The sequence below is a fragment of the Cryptomeria japonica genome, chromosome 2, assembly GCF_030272615.1.
Source record: "Cryptomeria japonica chromosome 2, Sugi_1.0, whole genome shotgun sequence".
NCBI lineage: Eukaryota > Viridiplantae > Streptophyta > Pinopsida > Cupressales > Cupressaceae > Cryptomeria > Cryptomeria japonica.
In genome coordinates, this window is record NC_081406.1 from 207,101,691 (window position 1) to 207,117,127 (window position 15,437).

Sequence of the window (15,437 nt, forward strand, 5' to 3'; positions counted from 1 at the left end):
AGTCAAGCCACAATAGACCATCAACAATCTTATCGGTCCGCTCAATCATAAGGATGGGTTTTACATGGATCCCACAACCCGCAACAATGGGTTTTTGAAAGATTCCCATAACCTTGGCCTTGAGAGAGAACATAGAAGAGCACATAATGACCTCCAATCTCACCATCTCAATAGGTGAAAAAGGAGAATAATCAAATAAAAGACCACCCTATATTCCCAAACAACCCAAGAACAAGGCACCATTAGTCTCACACTACCACCTCCCTGCCTCCACTGTAGCACCCAACTCCACCTTAATAGGAGAAAAATTAACTCCAACACCATCCATCTCCAACCCAAAAGGAGATAGAAAAACCTCAATAAGAAAAACCAAAGAAAACCAAGGTTGTAGGGAAAGGGCCCTCCAAAACATAAAACCTACATAAACAGAGCTGGACAAGAGATAGGAACCCCTCGACAAATCTTCAAAAAAGTCCAAAGGGCATAGGAGGATCCATCTGAGACCACACATAGCCTTCAAAAATAGAGAACCAACCTTACCAACAATAGAGTCTCCATAAGATGCAAGCACCCCCTCATGGCACCCTATGATAATAGCACTAAAGCTCAGACCTAGGGGGAGGCAAACAAAGACATCTGCATCGCTCAAAACAGAGACTGCTAGAGCAAGCAAGAGGGTGAAGGTGAGGGGTACCAGAAGAAACCATTCACCCCACTATCAGAGCCTTAAGAAAGGCCCTCAGAGAAACCACCAGCATGCCAAAGAAGATTAGACCAACATCAAACAAAGAGTCACCATCACCAACTTCAGCAAGGTTAGTCTCCTCATCCCCATTCCAAATGGAAAAAACCAGAACAACACCCACATAAAAACCCGCACACCCTCTCCCACCAAACGCAATATCACCAGCAGTTAGAGCACACGAGGAGGAGAACCACAACCATGACCCAAAGAGAGGATCACAAAGGGGAGTTTCCAAATCTCTAGCAAAGACCTCATTAGTAGAAGCCCATGCACCGCAACACACATCACTCCCCCCACACACAACATAAATAACCCCAAACACTCTCCATTTTCTCTCCACTTGCACCAAACCACATAGAGGTGGGAAGATCTAGGAAGAAACCGTAGAAGTCCACACCAAAGGTCGAGCAACCACTCCATTTTCACTGTCTCCATTTGCATCATCCTCCCCTCCTTCGGCCTCCCATGAAGCCCCTGCTCCCGCCCTTGCACCCACACTCATCATTTCAAAATTATTGGGTATCTCATACATGATGGACACATGTTAGTAGGTTAGTGGGTTAGTGTTTTTTCCTTCCTTTTTGTTAGTTACATTTTACATGGCGACCTCTTGTCACATCTACGATAGTAGACCGCATATGTCCTTTACATAACTTATTTTATGAGACTACATAGGTCATTTCAAAATTATATCATAATTATAATCATACACTAATACCATGATATAATAGTCCATATGACTTTACAATATCATAAATATGAATATTTGTCTCCAGATGCAGCGTCTCCATTGCCATCAGACTCACCTCCATCTACAAACTGGAAGACAGACATATGACCCAAGTGTTTTATCTGCCCAACCAAATGAAGCTTTCACTTCCTGGTGCTCATGATGAGCTCCCGTCCCTCACGACGAAGTTCTCTAGCAAACGAGAACCAACTGTCAAGAATGGAGCATGTGCATGCATGTAGTATCTAACAACCAAACTATTGAAATTAGCTACATGTGATTATGGAAGGGAGAAAATTAATGAAGTTATTGACCAATTAACCCTATTGGGGTAGGTGAGGAGAAAATCAACCTTCCCTGGTTTATCCCGTAATCAAGCACATCTTTCCAATAACATCCTTCATAGATAGTAGCATAAAATTGCCCTTCTTGGTTTGTTCCCTTAATAATAAGTTATTATAATTTAATATTTCTTTCTTATTCATACTCAATTATGGTATTCAATTCCATTTAACTTCTAGAATTATAATATTTAAATAATTTGATAGACACAAAACTATGCATGTACTTATATATTACTGATGAAACCAAATCAGTTGATTAGAAAACAAATCTTCAATATAAATAACAACTAATTAAAACCAAGGAACCTGATGGAGACAATAAATAATTTATATTAAGAGGAAGAATTGAATCGACTTAGCCCGAGACTCTTCCTATAAAAAATGGTGTCAGAAATAACCTCTATTACCAACTTATATAAATTCGTTAGTTGTTAAAATGATGTTTCCCAATAGTTCAATAGGCTACGATAAGATATAAAAAAAAATCCCAATTACCCACGTCATGAGTCAATTATGCCCAGGCAATTAACAAAACAAATTGAATGATTAATAAATGTTGTGATTCAAGGAGAAATTCCAAGATTGCAAGGAAGATTTTTGAACAAAGAATGCAATAGAAACCCAACACTACAACTATAAAAAAATTTATGAAGTAAGTTTCAAAAAGAAAACTGTAGAGATCAACTAAGCCAGACAATCAATACATATATCGAATTAGTACAATATGTGTGCCCGGTGATCCAATTAGAATTATGCAATCAAATTCAGATAGGAGAATTAATAGGGAAGAGAATGTGATTCGAAGGAAATAGGAACTCTTCTGTGAAGTATTAGCAAACATAAAATAACAAATTTGCCTGTGTCACAACGATAACAATGAGGTAAATTGATTTGCTCACAATAAAAATGGTTAGTCTTCTGCATTCAAATTAGACCAAAAATGACTTATATGAGATCTAAAATCAATAAAATATGACATGGAGAGAATGGTGTGATATACCTCATGCCACATAGGAGTCAATTTGGCTCTGCCAGCTATAGCGCCTAAGGAAGATCAAAATTAAGGTTTTGGTTTTTAATATTGGGAAGGAAGTGATCATTGGATAAGTCTCCTTCCCTCCACATCATGCATCGAGTAGCTTAGTCAGATTTAAACAGAGGCAATGAATGAATAATCAATTTTATACACTGTGATTTCATGGAGATAGATCAAAAAAATAGCAATAGGAAATCAATAAATACGAAAACAGTTTCCAACCAAATTGAATGAGGAGAATGGAGGATGATGTCATGGTCTTCCTACATCTCAACATGTCTCCCAAATTCAATTTCTTGTGTTTGAAATAAGGATAGCTCAGCTTGCTTTATACTGGTTGAGGCTGAGTTTCGATCCATAATGCATGGATCTAGATTGGGTGAAGACAAGGATGAATGGAGAGTTAGAGTGGATAAATATTTCCATGCACTAAAGTTGGGAGTAATTAGTGAAGGAGAATAGCTAGTTATGGGAGAGAAACAAATGCAAAAATTATTGATTATGCAAATCAAGAGTTTAGACTAGAGTCACAAGGAGTTCAACTCTTCGTTCTAAATTTATAACTCATGTGTTAAATTCAAAACGTGCTTAATTTTAAATTTTAATAATTTAATTTTTGAAAATCATAAATTCAAATTTAATTAATATATAATTTGTTTAATTATTTTTTAACTCTTCATTTTTTTATAAACCTTTAAATTGGTTTTAATTTTAAAATAATTTATTTAATTATTATTATTAATGTGTGTATACACAGGTCTGCATTCCACAAATTGTTGCCGACGAGCTAGGAGAGCCCTCTTTGGTCATATGTTTGCCTTCAATAGTCAACCCTTCATCGACCTCACACTCAATGAAATTGTCAGATCATAATATAAAAATTCATTGCATTAACTTCATCACATAATTAACATTATATTAAAAATAGCATCAATAGCATTAAATAACATCATAATTAACATCACATTAAAATAATATCGTCAAGCACATCTATTAGCATCATAATGTCAAATGTCATCAACAATATCAGTGTCTAGTATAATAAATGAATCTAACACTTATTAGCCTAAAATTGGTTCATGACATCCTTCCCCACCAGGAAGAGACATCATCCCGATGTCTTATTACATAAACATGCATAAATGAAAAATAATAATCGAGTCCATCAAAGTAAATGCATGAAATAATGCTCAATATCCTCAATGTTTTCCCATGTAACACTGTCCTCTGAATATTGGTCCCTCTGGACCTTATGTTAGGTCCCGGGAAGGAAAACTGAGAGGTGGGGGGGGGGGGGGGGGGGGGGTGAATCAGTTGTGAACCAGTTCTCAATAAATTGTAATCCAAATGCAAGTTATTCCAATTTAAACTTAATGCCGGTAAACCAAACTTAAGTGCCAGTAAAACAGATTAACAAATATAGCAATACTGGTATAACTTAATGCATAAAACATAAACAAAAACAACATCCACAACACATAACACAAAGATTTTGACGTGGAAACCCGGTAAGGGAAAAACCACGGTGGGAAACCTTACCCACAATTAGATGATACTACTGCAGATAATATGTATATAAAATGGGGTCTGCACATGCAGAAAGGCCAACTACCTAGAGCTCACTGCTCAATCACAAAATAGGAGTCACACTGACTACACAATTGGATGGTTAAATCCAATGATAATGTACTACTCAAAATAGAATCTCTAATGTTGGATTCAGTACCAGTTAAGCTCTAAAGATGAGTGTCAAAACACCTTCATAACCTTCCTTCAACCTTTGAATAATGTCTGTTTGATTCACACAAGGATTTGCTTATTTTCGCTCTTCAATATTCGAATACACTCATACCATATCCACATTCCCCGATCTTCAATAAAATCTTACAATCATTTATACAAAACCTAAGACCAAATGAATAGGTCATCTCACTAAAAATATTATATTTAAATCAATTACAAATAAATCTTTATGCGATACAACATGTCAACTTCAATATATTTACCATGATAACCAATCAATAAACAATCTCCATAACGTGTTGTGTTGATCTGGAGTACCAGTCCATAACCTAGACCTATCTGCCGGTAAAGGCAAATCTCTCAACCCAATTAGACCAATAAGAAAAACACCAAAACCAAACTTCCAATCCATGTCTTCAACATAACCAAATGATCTCCAAGTTATCATCGTTGCGGGTGAACACATACCGGTGATTGTGCATAAGCCACTAACCATACTAGTGAACATAATGTAAACCTCCAAGAAGACAAGTGTTGACATCAATGATAAAAAAAAAGAAACACATGACGAAGTCATCCATAATACCAACAATCTCCCCCTTTGGTATTGATGGCAACACTGGATGGAAAAACATCTAAGTGCCAAAAACAAAATGCCAAAACCAGTAAACCAAGCAATCTCCCAAAGATAGATCAATACAAAGTTTTGTAATAGAAACAGAAACCAAAACCAAAATACATATATCCAAAGAGTATATCTCTCCCCCAAGGAATTATGTTTTTCCATAGATATCTCTCCCCCTTTGACATCAAATGCCAAAGTAGTTAAGAATTCAAAACTTAACATTCAACCAACTACTCCCCTTGAGAAGTAGCTCTCCTCCATCAAAGCCGGAAAAAGATTTTTCTATTAGTTCCTATCGGTTTGATGCCAATCTTCAACATCTAAGTCTCTGCATGTGGGGAAATTACCCCAAGCTGCTCTCTTTATATCCTTCAACATTTGCTTGATCTATAATACCTGAGTACAATTAGTTGTTGCTACAACATATTCTGATTCTGCAGTTGATAATGATGTACAAGTCTGCTTCTTGCTGATCTATGAAATCAATCTACTACCAAGAAAGAATGCACCGCCAGTGGTACTCTTTCTATCATCTACATCTCCTGCCCAATTTGCATTAGTGTATGCACAGAAATCAAAATTTTCATCTTTAGGATACCATAAACCAAGATTTGTTGTACCTTGTAGGTACCGGAAAATCCTTTTAACTGCTGATTCATGATTTTCTTTAGGATTGCTTTAAAATCTTGAAACAATACATACTACATTCATTATATCAGGTCTTGTTTGTGTCAAATACAGTAACCCTCCAATCATAGATTTGTACCTTGTCGGATTAATAGGAGCTGAATCATCCTTCAATGTCAATTTATCAGTTGTAGTCATAGGAGTACTTACCGGTTTGGAATTCTCCATACCAAATTTCTTCAAAAGTTCCTTCAATTACTTTGTTTGACATATGAATATACCTTTATCTGTTTGTGAAATCTGTAAACCTAAAAAGAATTTTATCTCTCCAATCATAGACATTTTAAATTCTTTTTGCATCTGGTTAGCAAAGTCCTTGCATAATCCATCTTCACCTCCAAAAATGATATCATCTACAAAGACTTCAATAACCAAAATATCATCATTGGTAACTTTGTAATATAAATTTCTATCAGCATTACCTTTTGTGTAACCAAGCTTCAAAAGATATTTATCCAACCTAGCATACCAAGCTCTGGGAGCTTGCTTTAATCCATATAAAGCTTTCCTTAACCTGCAAACCATATCCTTATTATCTATCAAAGAAAATCCATCAGGTTGTTCAATCTAAACTTCCTTCTCAAGATCTCCATTTAGAAATGCACATTTTACATCCATTTGATAAACTTTATAGTTCTTATGAGCTGCAAATGCAAGAAATAGTCTAACTGCCTCAATTCTGGCTACCAGTGCAAAGGTTTCATTATAATCAATTCCTTCTTTCTGTGAATAACCTTTACAAACTAATCTTGCATTTTTCTTGATAGCTTCTCCATCTTCATTAAGTTTATTTCTATATACCCATTTAGTTCCAATTACAATTTTTTCTTTACGCCGGGGAACTAATGTCCAAGTGTTGTTGCTTTCAATTTGTTCTAGTTCATCTTCCATTGCTTTTATCCAATGTTCATCCTTACATGCTTCAATAACAGATGCTCGTTCAACTTGAGAAATTAAACATACTTCTTCATTTTCTAGTCTCCCTCTAGTCATAACACCTTGATTCTTGTTTCCAATTATTTGATTCTCTGAATGATTCAATCTTACATACCTGGGTTTGTCCTGATTAACATTCACATGCTGTTGTTCTTCAATCACTGTTGAGTTTTCTGATGATGTCGGTGTGACTTGGTCTTCATTATGTACTGACGCAATCTGTGCCGGTTCATTTATAATCATTTCAACTGCTGGTTCTACATATCTTGAATCTCCTCTAAAGTGTTCATCTATCTTCACATTAGTACTATCAATGATTTTTTGTAACCTTTTATTATAACATCTATATGCCTTTCTTTTAGATGAATGACCAAGAAATATTCCTTCATCACTTCTAGGATCAAACTTGCCAATATACTCATCTCTTCTAATATAACATTTGCTTCCAAATATTTTGTTGTACTTAAGAGTAGGAATATGACCAAACCAAAGCTCATAAGGGGTCTTACCGGTTTCACTTTTGATGTGAACTTTGTTGAAAGTATAAACCATTGTATTCAATGCTTCTCTCTAGTACACATGAGGTAGATTTTCTTCCATTAACATTGTCCTTGTTGCATCTAGAATAGTTTTGTTCTTCCTTTCCATAACTCCATTTTGCTGGGGTGTCTGAGGTGCTGATAGTTGTCTTTTGATTCCATTCACTTCACATAATGCATTAAATTCTCTAGATGTAAATTCTCCTCCTTGATCTGATCTCAAACATTTGATTTTCTTGTCAGTTTCATTCTCTACCATTGCCTTGAATATCTTGAATCTTCCAAAAGCTTCTAATTTCTCCTTAAGAAAACTAACCCAACACATTCTAGAATAATCATCAATTATTAGCATAAAGTATCTATCTCCTTGTAGATTTCTTGTTCTTTCTAGACCACACAAATCAGTATGAATTAAATCAAGAATATTATTGGTCCTCTCAGTAATGATCTTAAATGTTGTTCTAACTTTCTTTCCCATTTGACATTCCTTACATATCGGATTATGAGGTTTCACAATCTTAGGTAAATCCCTTACTACCTTAATTGAACTGATCTTTACAATACAATCAAAATTCACATGACAGAGTCTTTTATGCCATAGCCAACTTTCATCAATATGTGCAATCAAACATGTTTTATCACTGGTATTCAAGTGAAAGATATTACCTTTAGTCTAATAACCGGTTGCAATCTCCAATCCAGTTTTGTTTATGATTTTGTATTTCCCATTCTTGAATTGTAACTGAAATCATTTTTCCACTAATTGACCAACACTCAAAAGATTATGCTTTAAACCTTCTACATAATAAACATTATCAGTAATGTTCTTACCATCCAAAGATATAGTGCCTTTTCCTTTGATTAAACAAGCTTTATCATCTCCAAACCTTACTAGACCTCCATGAATTTCTTGAAAAGATAAGAATTTTCTTTTATCACCAGTCATATGATGCGAGCATCCACTATCTATAATCCATTCATCTTTTTCTTCAATTTTTGCTGCTAGTGCCTGCTCTACTGGTTTGATAATAGGTGTCGATTGATCTTCCTTTATTGCAACAAAAGCCAATCCGTTATTTGCTGGATCTTCATCTGAGTCATCTGTAACACCTTCATTTGCATAGTAACATGACTTATCTCTGTTTTTCTTGAATCTATATCTCTGATATTCAGGGTTAGGCTTATGTGATCTTTTTGCTTCCTCCCTTAATCTTGCATGTCTATCAGGGCATCTAGATGCCATATGACCAACTTCATTGTAATTAAAACATTTGAAAGGTGCTTTACCTTCATACTTACTCCCTCTTGGACCTTTAGGCATTTTCCTTGCAAATAGTGCTTCATGTTCTTCAAGTTCTTCATTTTCTCTCCTCATATCTTCAAGTTATTTTGCATAAAGTGCTTTCCAATCAATTTTTTCAGATGATGATGATGATGCTTTTAAATCTAAATTAGTCTTTATAGTAGCAACAAGACCAAACTCTTCAAGCTTAAATGCTAAAATTTTTCCAACCAAAGGATCTCTAGAAACTGAAGTATTAGGCATTGTTCTCATTTCATTGATAGAAGTCACTTTCATTTTGTAAGTCGGTGGTAATGCTCTTAAAACTTTAGACACAATTTCATCTTCACTTAAGGATCCTCCACAACATTGTATTCCTAAAACAATTTCATTAACTCTTTCCATAAATGCAGGAATTCTTTCATCTTCTTCTATTTTCAAATTTTCATACCTGACCTAGTAACATTCCAGTTTTGCAATCTTGATAGTGGTATCTCCTTCATTCAGCGTCTCTAGCTTATCCCAAATAGCTTTAGTAGTAGATCGGTATGCTAATCCCATGATTTTCTGATCTAATAATGCGCTCAGAAGTGCTTCTCTTTCTTTGCAATCATTGTCCATTCCCTTAGCCAATGTTGGTGGATGAGGTTGATTCAAAATAGGAGCAACATAGCCATTCTTAGTAACATCCCATATATCTCTTCCAATACAGTTCAGATGTGTTTCCATTCTGATCTTGCATATGTCATAGTTAGTTCCATCAAGCTTCAGACTGTCCTTCCTGAAAATATTTGTTGCCATAGGATCTCCTCAAGTTGTTAGGCTTCTGCAAAAAGAGAACTTAGCTCTGATACCAATTGTTAGGTCCCAAGAAGGACAACTGAGAGGTGGGGGGGTGAATCAGTTGTGAACCAGTTGTCAATAAATTGTAATCCAAATGCAAGTTATTCCAATTTAAACTTAATGTTGGTAAACCAAACTTAAGTGACAATAAAACACATTAACAGATATAGTGATACCGGTATAACTTAATGCATGAAATAGAAACAGAAACATAAATGACACCCACAACACATAACACAAAGTGACGTGGAAACCCAGTAAGGGAAAAACCATGGTGGGAAACCTTACCTACAATCAGATGATACTACTGCAGATAGTATGTGTATACAAATGGGGTCTGCACATCCAAAAAGGCCAACTGCCAAGAGCTCAATGCTCAATCACAAAATAGGAGTCACACTAACTACATAATTGGATGGTTAAATCCAATGATAATGTACTGCTCAAAATAGCATCTCCAATGTTGGATTCAGTACCGGTTAAGCTCTGAACATGAGCGTCAAAACACCTTCATAACCTTCCTTCAACATTAAAATAATGTTTGCATGATTTGCACAAGGATCTTACAATCATTTATACAAAACCTAAGACCAAATGAATAGGTCAGCTCACTAAAGATATTATATTTAAATCAATTACAAATAAGTCTTGATGTGATAAAACATGTCGGCTTCAATATATTTACCATAATAACCAATCAACAAACAATCTCCATAACGTGCCATGCTGATCCGGAGTACCGGTCCATAACCTAGACCTATCTTTCAGTAAAGGCAAATATGTCAACCCTATTAGACCAATAAGAAAAACACCAAAACCAAACTTCCAATCCATGTCTTCAACATAACCAAATGATCTCCAAGTTATGATCACTGCTGGTGAACCATATAACATGTCGATGAACACATACCAGTGATTGTGCATAAGCCACTAACCATACTAGTGAACGTAATGTAAACCTCCAAGAAGACAAGTGTTGACATCAATGACAAAACCAATGCAACACATGATGAAGTCATCCATAATACCAACACCTTATACTGCTAGATCTCTCTCTTGCACAACTAAATAGTGTGTCTATCAACAATTCAAGTGGGCTCCACTAGCACCACCCCGAGGTCCTGTACTTGTAGTGCAGGCCAATCAAGAATATGAGAAATATTTAGATGATAGGGCTTAAGAAATGAAACATGAAAAACATTGTGAATCCGGGCAAGATTAGGCGGTAGGGAAAGTTAGTAGGCAACTAGATTAACCACTTCTAGGATGTCAAAAGGTCCAACATATCTAGGTGCCAATTTTGAGGACTTTCTGAAGGAAATGGAGCTCTTCTAAGGTCTCACCCTCAAAAAGACCTTGTGGCCTTTTGAAAATTGTCGAAATGTCCTATTCTTATTTTCATAACTCTTATGTTTGTGAGTTGCTTCCTTAAGTCTAGCCTTAGTTGACACCATTTGTTCTTCTATTTCCTTAAATATATCAGGACCAACTAAAACTCGGTCTTCTACTATATCCCAAATGATAGGTGTTATGCACTTACGCTCATAATGAGCCTCAAACACTGTCATACCTATAGATGAGTGATAGAAGTTGTTTTATGAAAACTCAACTAAGACAAGAAAATCCTCCTAGTTGTACTACTAATCCATACAATACGTCGTTAGTAAGTCTTTGACTGCTTGATTTACCCTCCCAGTCTATCCGTCTGTTTGTAGATGGTAGGTTGTGCTAAATTTAACCTTGATCCTAAAGCTGCATTCAAAGTGGTCCAAAACTATGAGGTCATTCTTATATCCCTGTCTGAAATTATTGTCTCCAGTACCCAATGTAATCAGAAAAATTCCTCAAAAAACTTTTATATCAAAACCATTGATCTATCCTTAAGATTACCGAGCATAAAATGAGGTACCTTAGTCAATTTATCTACTACAACCAATATCATGTCATGCATGTTCTTGGACATAGGTAATCCCTGAATAAAATCCATACTAATCACTTGCCATTTATAATTTGACACATGGTGCAAAAATAATAACCCCGTCGGATGCATATGCTTAGTCTTGACTCACTGGCATTCAACACACTATCTCACATAGGCTATCACATCTCTCTTAAGTCCCAACCAAAAATATAAGGGTCTCATATCTGCAACCATCTTATTCATGCCAGGGTGTCTAGAATAAGGAACATTATGCTTTTCCTCCATGATTAAATCCCTTAACCCTTCTTTGTTAGGAACATATATCCTCCTCATATATCTAAGAAGTCCATTTGGCTCTAAAGTATATCCATCAAAACAGTGATCAGAAGGATTAGTCTCTAAGGCACTCTTGATTAAGTCATAATTTTTGTCCCCTTAGAGATTATCCAACACCTATTGTCTCAAGGTAGTTCTCATGGTTGCTATCACTTCTAGGTGCCTTATTCTACTTAAAGCATCAACCAATTTTTTTTCCTTGCCCTTGATGTAGTCTATCCAAAAATCATACTCACTTAAGAATTCTAACCATCTTCTCTACCCCGAATTCAGATTAGGTTGGGTAAAAATGTACCTTTTCTCATGGTGGTCATTTTTTAGCTCAAATGGCTTACCCAAGATATAGTGTCTCCATATTTGGAGAGAATGGACAATAACAAACAATTCTAAGTCACGTGGTGCATAGTTGAATTCATGTTGCTTCAATTTCCTGGATTCATCTACCACCTGTTCATTTTACATTAACACCCCTCCTATTCCTTCTCTTGACGTGTCAATGATAACTATGAATTGTCCATTTGGGTCAGGTATGGTAAGTATAGGTGTAGAGGTCAACTTCCATTTTAGTAAGTTGAAGCTTTCTCACATTTCTTTGTCCAATAAAATTTATTTCCCTTTCTCTGGAGTGCAGTTATAGGAGTTGCAATCCTAGAGAATCCTTCCACAAATTTCTTGTAATATCCAACTAACCCCATAAAGCTACAGACCTCAGAAACATTTTGAGGGGTTGGCCATTCTGTGATTGCTTTGATATTCTCGAGATCAATGGAGACTCCATCTTCAAAAATGATATGCCCTAGGTAATGGATTTTTCTTTGGAAAAAGGTACATTTGGACAATTTACCATAGAGCTTGTGTTCTCTTAAACGCTACAAGAATAACCTTAAGTTCTTCTCATGCTCCTCTATGGATTTTGAGTAGATGCGAATATCATCTATGAAAATTAGGATAAAGTCATCTAGACAATCCTAGAAGACATTATTCATAAGGTTCATAAAAGTTGCCAGAGTATTAGTTAATCCAAAAGGTAACACTACAAACTCATAATGTTCATCACGAGTTCGAAAGGTTGTTTTGTGTATATCTTCATCCTTTATTCATATTTGGTGGTATCTTGACTCGAGATCAATATTTGTTGCTTCCACAACACTTCGAAAGACCAAGTGTATCACCATGGGGAGAACCAGTGATCTTCGTCAAGAAGAAGGATGGAACACTCCATTTGTGCATTGATTACAGGATGTTGAATAAAGTCACCATCAAGAATAGGTCTTTCGAAGTGTTGTGGAAGCCACCTCGTTCAAAAAAGTTGAAGAAAATTCTCCCAAGTGAGTTCCCCAGGTTGAAAGTTGTTTTGAGCTTTTACATTGTCCCACCATATAGGTGCTTCTCCTAAAAGTTGATAGGAAACCCAAACCACTCTAATCTCAGATAGGTTCCTAATCTCAAAGTATTTTTCCATCTCAATAATCCTTGTTTTTGCTCCATCACCTATGGTCTTTCTGTCAAATTTTGGTGGGGTAACTTTCTTGAGGTCCTTTCCTAATTCTTTAGAAATCTTCCATTTGTTGGATTCCTCTTCCACCGTAGGTTGTTCTTCTTGCCTCACTTCTTCTATCCTAGGTCCTTCATTAGTAGGTTGTTCATTCCTAGGATTTCCACTAAGAACCATTTGCATTTCCCGTTCTATATTCATTTGGGTCCCTTGGCAGTTGAGGAGCTCAAATATCTGATCCAATCTCTCACTAGGGTTATTGCTACTGCTAGGTTCATCTTTGTTCCTTGTTTTCACCATGTTGTCCTATTAACTACTCTGAGTGTTAAGAAATTGTGTCTTAGTGTAGAAGACACAAGGCCCTAGAGTAAAAACCTATGGTTCTGATACCAAAATGTAAGGACCTTCTAGTCCTAACCTTAATTAAACTATCACAAATAAATCCTATTAAAGTCTAACATACATTTATACAAGTGAATATAAATTACCATTAATATAAGTGCAAGATTTAACATTCATACACAAGAAATTGAGATTAGGTAAAGTAAGATCTAGATGTTAACAAGTATGTAGGAATATGAGATATCATGTCAAAATTGATAAATATTGCAACCTATAGTTAGTGTGCATATGAATAAGATAAATTTATCAAAATTAAATTAATATCATCATAACCATCCATCTTAAGAATTAAGCATTCATAAAGGAAATAAAAGAAAACTCATCAAAAGAAACATATAATCAATGAGGCATGCACATGGTGGACACATGTTAGTAGATTAGTGGGTTAGTGGTTTTTCCTTCCTTTTTCTTAGTTACATTTTACACGGCAACCTCTTGTCGCATCTACGACAATAGACCACATAGTTCCTTTACATAACTTATTTTATGGGACCACATAGGTCATTTCACAATTACATCATAATTACAATCATACAATAATAGCATGATATAATAGTCCATAGGACTTTACAATGCCATAAATATGAATCTTTATTTTTGGATGTAGCATCTACATTGCCATCAGACTCACCTCCATCTACAAACTGGAAGATGAACATATGACCCAGGTGGTTTATATGCCCAACCAAATGAATCTTTTGCTTCCCAGTGCTCATGATGAGCTCCTGTCCCTCATGATGGAGTTCCCTAGCAAACCGGAACCAACTATCAAGAATGGAACCTGTGCATGCATGTAGTATCTAACAACCAAACTGTTGAACTTAGTTACATGTGATTATGGTAGGGAGAAAATTAATTAAGTTATTTCCCATTTAACCCTATTAGGGTAGGTGAGGAGAAAATCACCCTTCCTTGGTTTATCCCATAATCAAACACATCCTTCCAATAACATCCTTCATACATAGTAACAGAAAATTACCCTTCTCAGTTTGTTCTCTTAATAATAAGTTATTATTTTGTATTTAATATTTATTTCTTATTCATACTCAATTATGGTATTCAATTCCATTTTAACTTTCAGAATTGAAATAATTAAAAAATTTGATTGACACAAAATATGCACGTACTTATATATTATTGATGAAATCAAATCAGTTGATTAGAAAACAAATCTTCAATATAAATAACAGCTAATTAAAACCAAGGAACCTGATGGAGATAGGAAAGAATCTATATTCAGAGGAAGAATTGAATTGACTTAGCTTGAGACTCTGCCTGCCAAAAATGGTGTCAAATAACCTCTGTCAACAACCTATATAAATATGTTAGCTGTTAAAATGATGTTTCCCAACAGTTGAAAAAGCTACAATAAGAATGATAAAAATAACTCCCATTTACCCATGTCATGAGTCGATTATGCTCAAGCAATTAACAAATTAAATTGAATGAAAAATAAATTTTGTGATTCAAGGAGAAATTTTGAGATTGCAAGGAATATTTATGAACAAAGAATGCAATAGAAACCCAACACTGCAACTATAAACCAATTTATGAAGTAAGTTTTAAAAAAAACTGTAGAGATCAACTAAGCTAAGTAATCAATACATATATCGAATTAGTCCAATATGTGTGCCTGGTGATCCAATAAGAATTTTCCAATCAAATTTAGGTTGGAGAATTAATTGGGAAGAGAATGTGGTTCAAAGGAAATAGGAACTCTTGTGCTAAGTATTAGCAAGTAGAAAATAACAAATCTACCTATGTCTTAACGAT